Here is a 19,631-nt window from a genome sequence, read left to right as displayed (position 1 = left end):
CTCTGTGCTGGTCTTTGACTCACCATTGTGAGCGAACTGACAAGGCATCAGATAACCATGGTATCTTTCTATCTTTCCCCCACCTCTGGGCATCTGCTTTTCTTTCTACAGTTAAGTTCTGGTAGAGTGAGATCTGATCAATTATTGTGAGTGTATGATGTACGTGAAATAGCAATATCACAAAATGAGCAGAAAATAGACAATGATTAATTTAGAAATTGCCGGAGAGTGCTTTTAGGTACGTTATTTTCACATGTAAAATATATTTAAATTATGTACAAAATAATGCTCTTACATATGACCCATGTCACTATACATATTTATTTTTGTAGCTGTAACACAGAAAAAGCACTCAGCCTTGTGTTTGGGTTTATCACAGTTCCGAAAGACACCGTTTTATTCTCTGTTCGTCTTATCTTTGCTGAGTGAAGAATTTCATAATGTGACCATGTTTAATGGAAAGTAAGGAAACTTATGTCTACAATAAGTACATGGGTATAAACAGATACTCAAGTTGTAAAATGCATACTCAGTTATTTCTTAGTTATTTGTTAAAGCAGCAACTTGAACTGTGATTCCCAACTAGATTCCTACTGAATTGTTAGAGCACCTTCTGCGCATACTGGAATTTTACAGTGCTCTCTGGCTCTTCCCATCACAGACTACCCTTTGGAGTGCAGAAGGGAAAGGGGCATAGTGACCCCACTGGGATAGCTCCATTTGCTTTTCTGGCCTCACGGCACAACCTGTGAAAACAGCAGTAGTCCTGAGACCCTGCGCGGTGACAAGCTATGGTGGGAGTCTGTTTTTAGAGGCAGGCACATAGGAGGACCCCATCCTCTGGTTCTCTGCTGTAGTTTTCCAGATGGCATTTTGCTTCTAATCTTATTGTCTTGGATTTTAATTTAATCTACATTTGCTTAAATAAATTTCACTATTGATCCCTGTCACACAGTTTTATAAATGATGAGGAGAAGTTACATATGTTCCAGGGTGACCTTCCTTAAAAGCACTGATGCAGAGGTGATGTTAGCAAAACCTGTCGCCGAAGTCAGGAGCATTTATTTCTAGCCGCGGCTTCTCAGTGTGCTCTCCCTTTCTATGTTCATATCATTTATTCAAAAGAGTTGTACTAAGTTATCAAGTAAGAAACGGGATTTGGGACAATAGCTGATGAAAAATCATACATCAAACTCAGTATTTCCAGTTTCTTCACTGTTCAGGAAATATAAATAAGTAGAAAATACAAAAAATAAGTTCATAGAGCACTTTTCTTGAACACTTAGGTAGCTTATTTTAAAAAAATGAATAATTTATTGGGAAGAGCAGAATAATGCTCTGCTTGTGAAAAGTTTAGAGAAACATCTTATTAAAATTTTGTCAATTAAAAACAACGCTTTAGAGGTGCCAGGGTGGCTCAGTCGGTTGGGCATCTTCCTTTGGCTCCGGTCATGATCCCAGGGTCCTGGGATCGAGTCCCGCATCAGGCTCCCTGAGCCTGCTTCTCTCTCTCCCTCTGCTGCTCCCCCTGCTTGTGCTCTCTCGCTCTGTCAAATAAATAAATGAAATCTTAAAACAAAAAACAATGCTTTAAAATTTAAACATTTTCTATGGGTGCGTATAAATATAAAGAAGACCCATTGATCTTTGTTGAAATTTTTTTATAATCTCTAATAGCTTTTAGTACTATGAATTTTTATTTCCTTCTGTGTTTTAAAAGTAAATCACATATATTACGGCCTGTGTTTTTATGTTGTAAAATCCTTTGTGTATACTACTTGGGGTAATTCAGCTTAAAATCACTGTATAATGCATAAACTGGGAAATTATTTTGTTATAGTCACTATGCCTCTCTGTTAAAATAACTCCATGTTTCCTGACTGTGGAGTTAGACTGGGTAGTTGGGCTAATTGCAGGGCAGGCTAACAGGGGACTGTGTCTCAGCTGTAGGACTTTCTTGTTGGACAGTGGGTTCCACACCCCTGGAGGTGCCAAGCCAGGGCTGGAACGGGCTGACCAGCAGAGATGCAGTTGATCCAAGCATTGTACAACTGTTGACTAGCTCACCTTTAAGATGCCTTTTACTCTTGAGAGCCCTAGGGTCTATAGTCTTTCTTTCTTAGACACCGTTGGGGCCTAGCTGAGCTTATAGCAAGTTGAACGGGTATAACCCACTAAGCAGGCAAGTGTTAAGAGCTCTCACTCTTTTCCTTCTTACTTTCGGCTATTGGGAGGGCAGTTATGTTCTGTTAACTGGACAACTGACCATCTGTGACCATTTTTAGCAAGAGCATCTGGCGTTAGCTGCCTGTTTAACAGAGAGTGATGTGTGCAGAGGGCAGTAGGTTAAGGGAACCCTATCTGTGTCTTGCATGGTGAATACTTTCTTTCACAGAGCTTTTGTACATTAAAGATGCTCTAACTAGAACTAGATTTACTAAGTGGGCTTGGAAATGAAATTTAAATGCTTCTGTTTGCTGAATCAGTGTCAATTTGAGTAGCAAACTGATGTCTCAAAATTTCATTTTCATACTAATCCCTTCTCTGATGCCCTAATACACATCCTTTTGTTACTTCTGGTAATTAAGTTTTCAACTAAAAAGTATGTTATTGGGACACATTCTCCTTGGTAACACATACAGTTCTTTGTTTCTGAAAGAAAGAAATGAATTTGTGTATTTCAATTCATTTAACAAGAATTTACAAATTATTTTTCTAAATAAGGCATTGTAGTACTAAATAAAAAGATTTAACAGATGTGACCTCTGCTCAAAACAAGAAAAACCAAAAGATACTAACTTGATTTACTTTCCTGATTTTCTCCCAAAGTTCTGAATAACTAAATTTAATTGTAATGCAAGTTGTTTTACAACATTTTATGCTAAATCCTCAATGCTCAGTTCAAAGATGCAGACTGTTTTGTTTTTTAAAGTGGCTGAAAAGATTCTTGTGTCTTTATTAGAGTAATATAAATATTGGTAGAGCAATGGAAGTATTTTGATGTTGCTGGTTTGTTCTAGTTTAATGATTTGTAAATACACAGTTTGCTTTTAATTAGAAATGGTTTGGGGGTTGGGGAAAAAAACATTTGGCTTGTGATTTAATGTTTATGTGATTTGTTCTAAATTGTGGTTTGAGGTTTTCTTCAAGATTTACATCTTTGTTGTGATTATTTTCACTCAGTTGTTTTTTTTCCTCCCTTGGCACTTCTCATGTTTACCTGTTTTAAGCAGAATTTTAAAACATTTGTTAAATTTACCATACAATAAACTGAAGCAAAATTAATAGCACACTTGTGTTCTCTGATAATAGACTGATTGAAATAATTCATTCCTCTTTTTTTGTCTGTTTATTTCAGAAATTGGCTTCAAATTCTGAAGTTAGGGTTTCTAATTGCAAAGAAGACTGTTTTCATAAGCTGTCAGAAACTTCTTAATTGTTCAGTATTTATATAATAAGGGGGAAAGGGGGGATTATTTAGATGGTGCTGTTGTTAGTTTAGCATTTGGGACACGATAATCTTTAGCTTCTATTTTGCCAAAGAATGTGTGCTATTATATTTCACAGCAAGCTTGATTGGTGAGCATGAGATTTAGCAACAGTTACAAAGATCCAAAATATTTAAAATCATTAGTAATGTTCCTGGATTCCTTGCACACCTTTAAAACTCACAGATCTTTTTTTGATAAATCCAAAATTGGAATTCCCAGTTACCGTGGGGGAAATAGGAGGCAGAAGAAACAGTCCCTGGGTAACAAGTAATTTTAGAGTCCCTTAGCCAGTTTGTATGGAAGCATGGTAAAATTAAGTCAGATTTCTGGGTGTTATCCTTTACCATAACAGAATAGGATTTGGTTGTGTGATTACATATCTGAGGAAAGAAAATCAAGAGCTACCCCTGGTGAGTCAAACATATATCTGGAGGGAGTTGTAATCTTCCCTTTAGTCAAGACAGGACAAGATTTTGTGGCATAAAAGAGACTACTTTTATCAGAGAGGGTTCATTGTGAACCTCACTATAATAGTGATTTTGTTTTGAAGAGAACTAGAATCACTCAGTTTACAAAATATGGAAGTCACGTTTTAAGGCAAGCCAAAGTCTTTTCAGAGACTGTGTTCCCTCATTCCTCTCACACAAGGAAGCCTTAGATAACACTCAGAAAAATCTCTGGAAACATGCTACAGGTGAAAATTCTTGTATTGCAGCTGTTTTGCAACTTTCTCGCTGCACCCCTTAAGAGAGAGTAAAAATCTACACCATATTTTATAAACAGATCTTCCTGATTATGTATAGTTTCGAGTATATCTTAGCATACTGACTTTTAGCCTAAAAATTCATTTCAAATAATTTGGTGCCTTGCTGTCAACTACCAACTCAAATGTAATTACAGATGCCAGGATTCTTCTGTTTTCTAAAGTAACATATAATCAACAACATAGGCATGATTAAGCACTTTGTCCAGATTAGGGTTGACTTCACAGAGTAGTGTTGGTTTCTTTGAGATCACTTTGCATTTATTTGTTAACAGATCATTTTTAGCGATTGGTGTAGAAATTCCATTGACGTTATTGCTGTCATTTACCACAGGCAAGATCGTTGGGGACATGCCTCGTATTTTTTTTGCCTCTCTTCAGTTCTTCCTGTGCTTTATCACTGTTAAATTCCACTTTTAGTAGAAATAGCTCTCCTCTGAACAGTGTCTGATTGCATTCTTTCTTTCCTTCCTTTCAAAGAATTACAAAATAAATTCATTTAACTTACATGAATAATTTTGGAAACCACCTACTCTCTAGGCCAGAAAACTGACCAACAATGTGGGAGTACAAATTATAACAAAGGGAACATTGTAAAAGTATTGTATTTCACTTATTTCACTATTAATTATCTTTTAAGTTACCCTTTCTTGTGTTTAATTTATTATCTAGCCAAGATATGTTGAAATGTCAACGCAGATTTTAGGAAATACTCAACTGTTTTTTCTTAATTTACTAGGAGAGCAAAAACTTTTAAATATTTCATTCTCTGCAGTCTCTGAACATGCCACATATGATAAATATTCAGCTCAAACTTTAGAACCTTAATACTTGAAACATTTAAAAACCAATACCTCAAAAGAAAGGGAGCATCCATTTCTTTAAAAATCCTGTTACTAAAAAAATACTGTTCCATTAAGACAGTAACAAAGGAAAGATTTTCATTTGCCAATTTGCAACTACCTCCATTTAAAGAAAAAATGTTTACCGATTTGTGAAACTGTAAGAACTATACAAAAGTTACAGGGCTGTCATCTGGTAAACTTTCCTTAAATTTCTTCTCTTGAAGTATGTTTGATACTCCCTGGATGAAATTGAAGATATATCTCTTTCCATTTGGAAAAATCTTCCCCAGCTTTTAAGTCTCAACCCTCTGGGACTCCTCTTATGACCTCAAATGGTGTCAGTCATTCCCATGGTACATCATTTATAATGCTCTATTATAGGACCACTTGGCACTGACAGCTAAAAGAAAAATATCTGTGAAGTAAATTTCATGTCTGTTGCCTGGCATTAGCTCTGTAACTTATTAACAGATTAAATCCTGGTTATTTACCTAATCTTTTAAATAGGGATAATAATAATAATAGCTATTTTAGAACATTAGGAAGTTTAAATGAAATAATGTAATAAAGTTAGCACAGTTCCTAGAAAACTGCATTGTAAGTCCTCAACAAATGTTAGCTGTTATAATTGTTTTTAAAATTGTTCTCCTCCTAGGATGGAACCTGGAAATCTGTATTTAAAAAAAATGTTTTTCATGTGATTTACCATGATCACTAGATTTGGAAACCAGTGCTTCTTGAACTTTAATATCTAAATGGCCTAAAATCTTTGCATTCCTACCTACTTTGAGAAGCAGCATCTAGACCAGAAGTAGGCGGACTTTTTTTTTTTTTTAAGATTTTATTTATTTATTTGACAGAGAGAGACACAGCGAGAGAGGCAACACAAGCAGGGTGAGTGGGAGAGGAAGAAGCAGGCTTCTCGAGGAGCCGGGAGCCCGATGCGGGGCTTGATCCCAGGACCCTGTGGTCGTGACCTGAGCTGAAGGTAGACACTTAACGACTGAGCCACCCAGGCGCTCCCAGACTTTTCCTGTAATGAGACGGATAGTAAATATTTTAGGCTTTGTGGGTATTATGGACTGAATGTTTATGTCCTCATCAAATTCATATGTTGAAGCCCTAACCCCTAATGTGACTGGATATATGGAAATACGGCCTTGGAGTAGGTGATAACTGTTGAGTGAGGGCATAAGGGTGGGGCCCTAATATGATAGGCAGGTGCCCTTCTAAGAAGAGGAGGAGACAGTAGGCTTTCTCTCTACCATGTGAGCAAGGACTCAGTGAGAAGGTGGCTGTCCACAAGTCCGGAAGAGAGCTCTTGTCAGAAACTGAACACTGGGGAGCCTACTGGGAAGGGGGCCGAGGTCAGGTCATCTTTACTGGGCCGGGAAGGAAGGATTTGGCCCTGGCAACCGTGCTGCGATGTGGTTCGAGATCCTGCCCGGGATCGGCGTCATGGTCGTGTGCTTGGTCTCCCCGGCATAGCCACGGCGCACATCCACAGGCTCAGTAACGGGGACAAGGAAAAAAGGGTTGTCTATTATGCATTTCAGTGGAGTTTGATGCAAAGAGGTAAGTGGGTCTCTGGAGTTAATCGTTACTATGTGTCAAAGGGTTTGGAGAATATCGATTTAGGAAGCATTTTCCTGATTGATGAAAAATAACTCAGTCATACTCATGTACCCCTTCTAGAAGGTTATGCAGTGTATTAATGTAGTGCGTAATAAAAACAACAAAAAAGTAAAATCAAAAAAAAAAAGAAAAGAAAAGAAACTGAACATTGCCAGAATTTGATCTTGGACTTCCCAGTCTCCAGAACTGTAAGAAATTAATTTCTGTGGCTTAAGCCATCTGGTCTGTGGTATTTTGTTATGGCAGCCCGAGCAGACTTACACAGCGGGCCGTAAGACCCACCACAGGTGTTCCATTCTGTCACTGGAGCACAGAGGCAGCCAGAGGAAATACAGAAATGCACCAAAAGTCTATTTTATCTGATACAAGTATTGCTACTCCAACTTTCTTTTGACTTCCATTTGCATGATAGATGTTTCTTCATTCCCTCACTTTCAATCTGCAGGTGTCTTTAGGCAGTGTCTTTTGTGTCTTGCCAAGTGTAGATGCTAGTGTTGTTGCTCGTGAAAGTGTGGTTCCAGGATCAGCAGCAAAATCTGGAAGTTTACTGAAATGCTGAATTTCGGCCTTCCCTTGTCCCTTCTCCTGATCTTCTGAATCAGAATCTCTGTGTTAATAGGATTATTAGGTGATGAGTATGCACATTGAAGCTTGGGAAACACTGGACTAGAGGACCTAGTATATTTTTTCTAAATAACTAATATTCTTTGTAAGTTAATAGATTTTAGCATTCGTTTGTTACTCATGTTGGAAATCTTTCAGACTTTGTTTTTGTGCCTTCTGCGTTCCTATATTGCTGACTCTCTTAATTGTCAGGCCAATTATAGGTTTTAAATATTGTTGCCACTAAGCCTCTCTTAAGTCTCCTTTTACTGCACTTTTTATGGCATATTTTGTTTCTAGTCCTCTCTCCCCATACTCTTCAGCTTTCACATGGGGATAAACATGGCCTTTCATGGGTATCATCCCTTAACCAATGCATTTTTTCCTAGACATCCAGGAAGTGGATGAATCACAAGCTCTCAGGTATAATCTTCCAGTTTGGGCCCTTCTTCCCTGTATTTGTCTGTCACTGAGTGCTCATTCACAAAGTCATTTTTTCATTCTCAGATACTTACAAAGCTTGTGGTATGGTAGTCCCTGTGTTAGGGCCTGCCACATCTAATGTAAACATGGTCATGACATTTGAGTCTAGGAGGAAGACCAGCAAATAAGCAACTGAAAAACCAGGTGACAAACTCTTGGACAACATTTGGCAGGTGCTTCTGACCTGTTCCAGGGCTGAATAGGGATGGTTTCCAGGAAAAAGTGACATTTAAGTTGAGATCTAAAGGATGAGTAGGATTAGTCAGGCAAAGGGGCAGGGGCAGGTTATATGGGACCTAATAAAATAATATATAATAACATAAAAATAATGTAAAAATACGCTGTCAGTATAGGGCCTTGTACCTACACTGTAGAGTATAGGCTCCATGCAAGTGTGAAGGGTTCTGAAAATTGAAAAGTTCTCACAACTTCATGGTAAATCTGCTCTGCAAAGAGGGAAGGGCAGAACCCAGGAGTGCTCAGGGACTGGTGAAAATCACGTGGGACATCCGGGAGGTGAGGGGGACCATGCTCCAGAGAAGACGAAATGTTACTGTTTGATGACAGAGTGTCACCAGCACCTGGGAAACTGCATGAGGGAATTTGGGCTTTATCCTAAGGGCAGCATGAAACCACTGAATGATTTTAAGCAAGCAAGTGACCTGATTAGGTTTGTTTAGAAATATCTTTCTGGGGCGCCTGGGTGGCTCAGACGGTTAAGCGTCTGCCTTCAGCTCAGGTCATGATCCCAGGGTCCTGGGATCGAGTCCCGCATCGGGCTCCCTGCTAGGTGGGGAGCCTGCTTCTCTCTCTGCCTCTGCCTCTGTGTCTCTCTGACTCTCATGAATAAATAAATAAAACATTAAAAAAAAAATATCTTTCTGTTGCAGTGTGTAAAATATAATGTGGAGAAATAAGACATGAAGCAGCTCAGAACTACCTCTTCCCTGAAAGTTTTTTTTTCACTTCCTTTCTGATTCAGAGATGCTATAAGTGTACATTTCATGTTTGCTACAATCCTGTTGCACATGGCAATTTCCATACACACAAATCATAAAGATTTCTTCAGAAAACAGCAAATTCTGCTGCTTTTAATCAGTTTATACTCAACTTTTGGGAACTACAATCATGGTATAATTTATCTGTATCTATATATACACATATATATCTCCACCAAATCAGTAAATTTGGAAATTTCTTTGTGCAGACCCTCTTCAAAAATCAAAGTGTTAGGTAATATTGATCCCATATCTAAAAAAACAAACCCTACTCTTTTATAAAGGGAAAGATATTTGGATCTTTGGTTTATGCTTGTCTTAAAGTCAGCCTTGTAACTGTGTTAAAGTGTTTTAATTTCCCCCTCCCTTTGCTTGAGTCAGCTCTCAAGAGGCATGTAGTCACAAATCTAATGGTGTATTCTGTCCCCCTGAGAATGCCTAATTACCCTTGATCTGGGACATTTCATTTTAGGCAACTGTGATGTTGCCAAGTTAATTAAATTTCATGTTTTTAAATGAAGAAGGAAGTAAAGGAATGTAGCCATGGATTCCATAAACCCATAATATAAACTGTTCTTTGAAGCCACAGTGTGAATTCAGGAGCATTTATTAGTCACTCAAAAGAACAATATTTTTGAGCCCACTCAGCTGCTACCATTGAGCTTTAGGATAGGCTCTTAGAGCTACAATACTGTTTACAAAACCCTCGTTAACACTGTGTGAATACAGTGAGTACAGTTTTATGGAACTCAATAGGTCTCAGATAAAGAGATTTCTATGCTTTCTTGGTTGCTCTTTTGGGCCGCTCCTAGAAGGCTTATGACACAGAAGCTCAGTGGCCTTGCAAATCAGAAGATGAACTCAATTTAGAAGTTGCTGATAATGGGCTGCAGTTACCATTAAATTAACGTAAATTAATTACCAGTAAATCAGTCACAAAACTGAAACCATCCCCACAACATACAGTTTTGACTTGTGTGATTTCTTCTCCTAACACCTCCTGAAGACCTTGCCTAGAAGATAGTGCTAAATAAAAATGTAAAATTTATAATTTTAGGGTTGATACAATATATATTTTTTCAGAACTTTATGTAAGCTACTTGGTTTAATAACACGAGATTGCTATCTATATCAATTTCATTGCCATTTCTTGTTTCATAAAATTTTCACATTAAAGTTTACCCTGCCTAATTATGGATGTTAAGTTTATTTCCCATTATTGTTAAAATTTAAAAATTGGTGTATATTGATTGAAAGCACATACTCTGTACCAGGTCCTGTATTGGGGACAAGGAGTATGAACATAAGATGGCATGCCTGCTTCCAAAGTATCTAAGCACAGCATGAAGGGGACCTATTAGTGTCCATAGGAAAATGTGCTAATGGACAAAATTGAGATATAGTCAGTGTTCTAGAAGCATAAAGGATAAATGGATAATTTTTACTGCATGATGGAGAATGTTTTGCATAGTAGAGAATGGAGGAGAGTCATTCCAATAATAGGAAGTTACAGGGTACAAAAAAGAAGATTGAAGAGGTGGCCTCATTGGTGTACTATGGCTAAAACATGGGTCGCATGAGTAAGAGTCGTAGAGACTGAAGCTGTAGAGTTAAATAGGAACCATGTTTTAAGAGCCCTGTGTACCCTAATAATATTGTCCTACAATACAGTAATGAGGAGCCATCAAAAGTTTTTAACTGAAAGTAAAACATGGCTTGTTTTAGAAAGACAATGTCAAGGATAGGTTTAGAAAATGCAGTGAGTATGGGCCAGGGAGGGAGTTACTGAAGACAGGAAATCAATACGATGGTTGTTGAAGTAATTTAAGATGATGAGGGTATGACTAAGACAATAGTTTATTGGAGAGAAGGCAGATGTGAAGTTGTTTTGGGCTTAGAACAATCATGGGGCGCCTGCATAGCTTAGTCGGTTAAGCATCTGACTCTTAATCTCAGCTCAATCAGGACTTGACTGATTACATATGGCCTGATGGGAGGCCTTCAGATAGAGGTATAGGGGTCACACACCTAAGGGATCTTTGAAAAGATGCTCGGGCGCCTGGGTGGCTCAGTCGTTAAGCGTCTGCCTTCGGCTCAGGTCATGATCCCAGGGTCCTGGGATCGAGCCCCACATCGGGCTCCCTGCTCAGCGGGAAGCCTGCTTCTCCCTCTCCCACTCCCCTTGCTTGTGTTCCTGCTCTCGCTGTCTCTCTCTCTCTTCAAATAGATAAATAAAATCTTTAAAAAAAAAAAAAATGAAAAGATGCTCAACATCATTAGCCATTAGGGAAATGCAAATTTAAAATTTTAAACTACAATAAGCTACCACTACATACCTATTAGAATGACTGAAAAATTTTGTTTTTATTTCTTTTTATCTTTTATTTTTTTGAAGATTTTATTTATTTATTAGAGAGATCATAAGCAGAGGGGAGGGGTAGAGAGAGAAGCAGATGCCCCACTGAGCAGGGAGCCCAATGCGGGGCTCGATCCCAGGACCCTGGGATCATGACCTGAGCCCAAGGCAGATGCTTAACCACCTGAGCCACCCAGGTGCCCAACTGAAAAATTTTAAATGCCAAAACGTCCAATAACAAGTGCTGACATGGATGCAGAACACCTGGAACTGTAGGAATGCAAAATGGTCCAGCCACTCTGGAAAAAAACTTAATGCTTTTTTATTTTAAAGTTAAACATGCCTGTACCATATGACCCAGCAGTCCCATCCTAGAGATTTACTCTAGAAAAATGAAAACTTATGTTCACATAGGAACCTGTAACACAAATGTATAGCTCTATTACACCCCAAATATTGGAAACAGTAAATGTCCTTCACTGGATGAACAGATGAACAAACTGCAATATATCTATACAGTTGAAATACTCTCAGCAATGAAGAACAATGAACTATATTGCTGCTTTTGCAACAATTTGTGGGCAAATCTCAATGGCATTATACTGAGTGAAAGAGGCCAGTCTCAAAAGGTTACATATTCTGTATCATTCCCCTTATATGACATTCTTGGAAAGTCAGAACTAGGTAGTGATTGCCGTGGATTAGGGGTGGGGGCAGGATTTAACTACAAAGGGGAAACACAAAGGGGTTTCTTTTTTTTTTTCTTTGAAGATTTTATTTATTTATTTGACATAGAGAAAGATAGCAAGAGCAGGAACATAAGCAGGGGGAGTGGGAGAGGGAGAAGCAGGCTTCCCACTGAGCAGGGAGCCCGATGTGGGGCTCCATCCCAGGACCCTGGGATCATGACCTGAGCCGAAGGCAGACGCTTAACGACTGAGCCACCCAGGCGCCCCCACAAAGGGGTTTCTTGATGTAATAAAATTCTTCTGTATCCTGATTGTGGTGGTGGTGAACAAATCTATACATGTGTTAAATAAAACTGTACACCAAGAAAGGTCAGCTTAAGTATATAGAAATTTAGAAATTAAAACAGAAGACTGGGTTTTGAGATCAAATGGCCAGGATTTATTTATTTTTGTTTGTTTATTTTATTTTTTTTGTGTTATTAACATATGTATTATTTGTTTCAGGGGTACAGATCTGTGATTCATCAGTCTTACACAATACACAGCACTCACCACAACACATACCCTCCCCAGTGTCCATCACCCAGCCTCCCGATCTTCCCTCCTGTCCAGCAACCCTCAGTTTGTTTCCTGAGATTGAGTCTCTTATGGTTTGTCTCCCTCTATGGTTTCATCTTGTTTCATTTTTTCCTCTCTTCCCCTATGATCCTCTGCCTTGTTTCTTAAATTCCACGTATCAGTGAGATCGTATGATAATTGTCTTTCTCTGACTGACTTATTTCGCTTAGCATAATACCTTCTAGTTCCATCCATGTCGTTGCAAATGGCAAGATTTCAATTTTTTATGGCTGCATAACATTCCATTGTGTGTGTGGGGGGGGTGTGTGTGTGGGGTGTGTGTGTGTGTGTGTGTGTGTGTGTGTGTATATAATATATACACATCTTTATCCATTCATCTGTTGATGGACATCCGGGCTCTTTCCATAGTTTGGCTATTGTGGACATTGCTGCTGTAAACACTGGGGTACATGTGCCCCTTCGGATCACTACAGGGGTGCATGTGCCCCTTCAGATCGCTACATTTGTATCTTTGGGGTAAATACCCAGTAGTGCAATTGCTGGGTCATAGGGTAGCTCTATTTTCAACTTTTTGAGGAAACTCCATACTTAACTCCACACATACAGAGTGGCTGCACCAGCTTGCATTCCCCAAGTGGCCAGGATTTGAATCCTAGCTCCCCACCCACTAGTGTCAAGTCACTCTACCTTCATGATCCTCAGCTTGCTGTATGTCTAGGATGTTGAGGATGTTGATGATGATGATGATGATTTAAGTAGGCTCCACACCCAGCATGGAGCCCAGTGCAGGGCCTGAACTCACGACCCTGAGATCAAGACCTGAGCTGAGATCAAGAGTCAGACGCTTAACCCACTGAGCCACCCAGGCACCTCTAGGATGTTGAGGATTAAATGTGCTAGTGCATGTGGAACCCTCAGCACACTGTATGATACAAAGTAAGTGCTCAGTAACTAGTTACTCTTTATAAATATGATTACAGAGAGGAAGAAGTTGGAATGATTCCCAAGAGCTCTGGGTGGATGGTGCTTTAATTGGAGTAGGGCTTTTAGGAGCAAAATCAGGTGTGGGGAAATGGGAGATACTGAGTTGAGTTTTGCTCATATTAGGTTGAAAAGATTGGTGTTCTAGTGGAGATGTCTGTAATAGCTTAGTAGTTTAGCTTTCAGAAGATCTGAAATGGTGAATCTGTGTGCATCTGGGAGTTAAGGCTGCTTACTGATGCAGACGTGCTCCAAGAGACCTGGCCTCTCTCCGGCTTAGCTACCTTTAAAGAAGCTGATGAAAAACTTGAGCAGAAGAAACCTCTGTCAGCATAACTGTAAAACAAAGGACGTTAGGTCATTTTGAGGAAAGCGAGACACATCCAACAAATCCAATTGAAATTCCTCTTACTCTGTGAAACCTTGAACATTCTCATTTCCTGTGTTAATCACTGTCCATCCAGTCTTTTTTTTTTTTTTTTTTTTAATCTTCCTAGACCTCAGGAAACTGAAATTCTTTCTATAGTTTCTGTCCATATAGATAAGGTCATACATAACCTTAATTTGGTGCAATTCTAAACATTTATCAGTTCCTTTTCTGACCACACAAACATAGAAGAATTTTAAATAAGAAGGAAGCAAAGAGGATCAGGTAAATCATTGCTGCTGTATTATGGGAGAAGTATAGTTGGCAAATTCCAAACCAAATCTTGTAACAAATTACAGAAGATATTTTATACTGTAATAGCAATGCTATCATAATTTGCATTTTTGCCTCTTAAAGTCAGAGCATTGTGAGCAGCATTAAAATGACAGTGCCTCCAATGCCTTATACTCTTCTGCTGTACATTGTACTTTATCAGAATTGTATTAATGGCATCCTATGGGATGTTATACCTCACAATTTTATTTCTCGTTTTAAGGAAAATCATTTGGAGAGACGGAAGGAAGGGAGAAATAAATGCCTATACTTTCTTAAATATTTTTTTTACCATCTTTTAAAAAAAAATAAGCTTCAACTTTCCGTATAAAATCCCAAAAAATAATTGAGAAAAGAATTTTGATGGTTTTTCCTGGGCTTTTATATTCTTAGTCTTGAATAGTCATCACCTTTCAAAATGCTCTAAAACATGGAAAGCTCTGTGAAAAACATCTGTCTTGTTATTAAATGCAGTGTAATTTGTGAACAAAAACGATGCACAGCTACTACCTTTTTTTTTTTTTTTTTTACGATAAAGTCAAGTTGTTCTTTTTCCCCCCAAGAATGAAATGGATGCATTTGCCTAAATGGTCATCACTTTTGTACGCTTGAAGTTGTTTTACTGCTTTAGCAGCTGTGTGGCAAGTTTTCTAGCAGACAATGGAGGTGGGGAGGGGGAGCTCAGTTGCATCTGGTTTCTCTTTGTAGAATGTCTGAAAAGTTGATACTTAGTGGTTTCTTGAGAAAGCAGTTTATCTCTAGAAGAGGAACTTTTTTAGTACCTAAATTAGTTTGCTCTGATTCATATGCATTCGTTTTGTTCTCCTGCTTAAAAAAAAAAAAAAAGGAGAAAGAAAGAAAAGAGTAAAGAAGATCATCTACCCTAAAACTACATAGCACAGATAACCCTTTGACCTGTGGCACTGGGGTAAAGATTTACAGTACTTGTGGAGCCTCATTCCACATGCCTGACTGAAAAGAGCCCTAAATAAAGTAAGGCCCCTGTGGAGATGGAGAAAATAAGCAGGATAAGGAAGTTCCATTATTTCAAGTGGCTGTGTGTTGTTTTATTTTTACTAGTCCATAAAGTGAAATACCATTTGCGATGTGTTTCCAGTTTTGAGTCTGATGTCACTTAAGTTTGGGGTCTGATGTTGGGATAGTTTGAGTCAGGGATGCCCTGGGCAAAGCATCCTTCTCTGTCTCCTTTGCTACCAGCAAATATCCCTTCCTGCTGACTCCCTCAAATTAAATTTCCATTTGAAATATTTTTCCTTTAAAGAAAGCAAAACAACAGAAGACTTAAAAAAAAAAAAAAAAAAGGTACTATCAAAATATGGGTGAGGATGAGAATCACCAGTTGTGTAGCTCTTCATATGTTAAGTCAAGTTTTTCTTCAGCTATAAAATATAAAAAGTACATGAGATCAAAATTAGCCACTATTTGTCTCCAGAAAAAGAGTGTTTAGCTTGGTTCCAAATGACACTTCAAATTAAGACATTTGAAGAAACTTTAATCATTTATATCTGATGATGTTGACATCTGTTTCATGGCTTTTAACTAAGAGCTTTATACTAAACCTTTAACTTGATGTATCTTTCTTCTAAAAAATCCCATTGTCCTCTGTAGCACTTTGTATTTATATTTTGAAGCTTATTTATTAAACTGATTTTACTGTTTTATTTCCTGTTTCTTTCCTAGATGTGCTAGTAAAACCTGATTAAAATGGTGACAAATAAAAGCAATAGTTCCTTGGTCTTAAGAAGATACTTCTAGCCATCCATCAGCTCTTGATTGTTTTATAGGCTGGAGCTTTCAAATGGTACTTTTTGAATGATGGAAAAACTTCAGTAAGCTTTTCATTCTCCTATTTTTAAGAATCTGTAAACATGGCAAAATGACATGAATTACAAACAGTTTTCCTTATAGGAGGAAAAACTCTTGTAGAAAATTAAATCAATACTGTTCATTAATCATACTGCTTGTCAGCCCTCAGACCACTCTGGAAGTTTCTGGTGAATGTAAAGAGTCTTTAGATGTGTGAGGTCCTTAAAGATCTAAGTAAGTTAAAGGAGAGGAGGTTTTTTAAATACCACCATTAGCACATGAAAGAAACTTCAGGGTGGATAGAAAAAAAATTGTTGTAAAGCAGTAATTATACTTGCGGGTTTTGTTTTGTTTTTGTTTTAAGCCTGTTCTTAAAAAAAAAAACAAAAAAAACTTAGTTCATGCAAATAAAATTTTTAGCATTGTACTAATTACTCCATGGGGTAGAAGGGGAGCTGCAAGATAGGCCATTCCTGGAGGAAAATATTTTGTACCTTAGCCTTTAAAAATATTTGTGCATGTTTATTTCATAATGTGCATAGTATATCAGGACAGTTATACGTGTATATGTTATAAATAAAAGTATATATGTTGTGAATATGCATGCTAGAAAAATATTTTACTAATGGAAGGTAAAATAAAAAGATTTGGGAGACCACTATTTTAAAATATTGAATCAGATATTTCTAAGTAACTACTCAGTTATGAAGCTGTACAATCTAGAAGAGAAAATAGACATTCATAAAATCACCACAGAAATTATAATTACAAACTTTAGTAAGTGCTCTGATGGAAAAGCAGAGGGAGTTATAAGGCTGTGTTACAGGGGACAGGAGATGGCTTGAGGGTGGAGGTCAGGGTAGATTTCCCTGAGAAACTGATATTGAATTGATATCTGAATGATAACAGGTTAACCGGGTGAAGGACCCTGAAGGGATAATGAAAGAATTAAAGCAGGCATGGTATAAACAATAGTCATAGACTAATCATCAGAACAGGCTAAATACTAGAGTATCTTAGCATCTAAACAATCTGATTTATCAGTTGATTTGTATAAACTAGTGTGATAATGTAATCCTCACAGGCTTTATTGAGATTCTACATATTTTTCTACTCTGTTTTATTTATTTTTTAATTTTTTAATTAACGTATAATGTATTATTTGTTCCAGGGGTACAGGTCTGTGATTCATCAGTCTTACACAATTCACAGCACTCACCATAGTACATACCCTCCCCAATGTCCATCACCCAGCTACCCCATCCCTCCCACCCCCCTCCACTCTAGCAACCTTCAGTATGTTTCCTGAGATTGAGTTTCTTATGGTTTGTCTCCCTCTCTGGTTTCATCTTGTTTCATTTTTCCTTCTCTTCCCCTATGATCCTCTGTCTTGTTTCTCAAAATCCTCATATCAGTGAGATCATATGATACTTATCTTTCTCTGATTGACTTATTTCGCTTAGCATAAAACCCTCTAGTTCCATCCATGTCATTGCAAATGGCAAGATTTCATTTTTTGATGGCTTCATAATATTCCATTGTGTATATATACCACATCTTCTTTATCCATTCATCTGTTGATGGACATCTAGGCTCTTTCCATAGTTTGGCTATTGTGGACATTGCTGCTATAAACATTGGGGTGCAGGTGCCCCTTTGGATCACTACATTTGTATCTTTGGGGTAAATACCCAGTAGTGCAATTGCTGGGTCGTAGGGTAGCTCTATTTTCAACTTTTTGAGGAACCTCCATACTGTTTTCCAGAATGGTTGCACCAGCTTGCATTCCCACCAACAGTGTAGGAGGGTTCCCCTTTCTCCGCATCCTCGCCAACATCTCTTGTTTCCCGACTTGTTAATTTTAGCCATTCTGACTGGTGTGAGGTGGTATCTCATTGAGGTTTTGATTTGGATTTCCCTGATGCCGAGCGATGTTGAGCACTTCATGTGTCTGTTGGCCATTTGGATGTCTTCTTTGCAGAAATGTCTGTTCATGTCTTCTGCCCATTTCTTGATTGGTTTATTTGTTCTTTGGGTGTTGAGTTTGATAAGCTCTTTACAGATTTTGGATACTAGCCCTTTTTCTGATATGTCATTTGCAAATATCTTCTCCCCTTCTGTCAGTTGTCTTTTGGTTTTGTTGACTGTTTCTTTTGCTGTGCAAAAGCTTTTTATCTTGATGAAGTCCCAATAGTTCATTTTTGCCCTTGCTTCCCTTGCCTTTGGTGATGTTTCTAGGAAGAAGTTGCTGCGGCTGAGGTTGAAGATGTTGCTGCCTGTGTTCTCCTCAAGGATTTTGATGGATTCCTGTCTCACATTTAGGTCTTTCATCCATTTTGAGTCTATTTTTGTGTGTGGTGTAAGGAAATGGTCCAGTTTCATTCTTCTGCATGTGGCTGTCCAATTTTCCCAATACCATTTGTTGAAGAGACTATCTTTTTTCCATTGGACATTCTTTCCTGCTTTGTCAAAGATTAGTTGACCATAGAGTTGAGGGTCCATTTCTGGGCTCTCTATTCTGTTCCATTGATCTGTGTGCCTGTTTTTGTGCCAGTACCATACTGTCTTGATGATTATAGCTACTCTGTTTTAAAACATGTGAAACCTTGAAAGACTTTGCATAACATCCCAGAAAATGTAGACTGCCCTGCGTAGGTGGAAGCCTCTTGAATTAGCTGAGATAGCTGACTCCACTGACGCTTATCTTGGTTTATTACAGAAACTAGAGCTGTTGCTTCAGCTGAAGGTTAAAATGGCATCTTCGCTTTCTCAGCATGCCAGGATGTTAACAATAACTTAAGAAACCTGTGTAGATGGTAGGCAGCACATTTTGCCTGATTATCACAGTGTGTCCATCTTCCCTGGTAGATTGTATAAATATATCTAACAAGTCATTATTTCAGATGTACATATCTCCTGCTTCCTTTTCCAGGAAAGATTTGGAGTGACTCAGTACGGAAACACAAAATTCAACAACAAAAACAAAAAACAAATTGGTGATATGCGTCTCAGTGTTTGAAAGGGTTTGGGATTAAACAACATTCATACAAATAGTAGGAGTGTAAAGTGATACACAACTTTTCTAGGCATAACTGGGTAACACCACAAGGGGGGTTGTGATATGCACACTCCCTTACGCAGCAATTCTGTTAGTAGACAGACACCTATCATGAGAAAATACTAATGAACACACACATTTAAGATTTGATTTACTTTTAGAGAGAACAAAAAAAGAGAGTGAGCAAGCAGGGGGAGAGGGAGAGAAACAGACTCTCAGCTGAGCGCAGAGCCCTGCATGGGGCTCAGTCTCATGACCCTGAGATCAGGACCTGAGCTAAAACCAAGAGTTGGATGCTCAACCAACTGAGCCACACAGGCACCCCATGGACACACACATTAACCATAAGGATGTTCACTGTAGTGTGCAGGACCATTTATAATTGTGAAAAGCTGGAAGAAACCTAAATACTCAATTACAGAGGTTAATAAAATAAACAGTGGTACATCCTTACAATTTGAATAAATGTGGACATTGAAAGGAATGTTTTAGAAGAATATTTAGTAGCATGAATGGTTATTCACAGTATATTGAGTGAGAAAAAGCAGTCTATAAGATACAAAAAATATTGAGTATGTATGTGAATAGAAAAGGGAATGAAAAAAAAGAGGTACAGCCTCATG

The 19,631-nt window shown here is 38.1% G+C and overlaps 1 protein-coding gene and 1 pseudogene across 1 annotated transcript in view; both read left to right on the top strand.

Moving 5' to 3' along the window:
- Positions 1–19,631, top strand: part of PRTG (protogenin) — a 121,423-nt gene that overhangs the window by 70,765 nt on the left and 31,027 nt on the right. The window lies entirely within an intron of this gene.
- LOC116640436 lies at positions 6,257–6,766 on the top strand (annotated as a pseudogene).

Source organism: Phoca vitulina, unplaced genomic scaffold (genome assembly GCF_004348235.1).
Source record: "Phoca vitulina isolate PV1807 unplaced genomic scaffold, GSC_HSeal_1.0 scaffold20, whole genome shotgun sequence".
In the NCBI taxonomy this organism is placed as follows: domain Eukaryota; kingdom Metazoa; phylum Chordata; class Mammalia; order Carnivora; family Phocidae; genus Phoca; species Phoca vitulina.
This window is presented reverse-complemented; position numbering and strand designations above follow the sequence as displayed.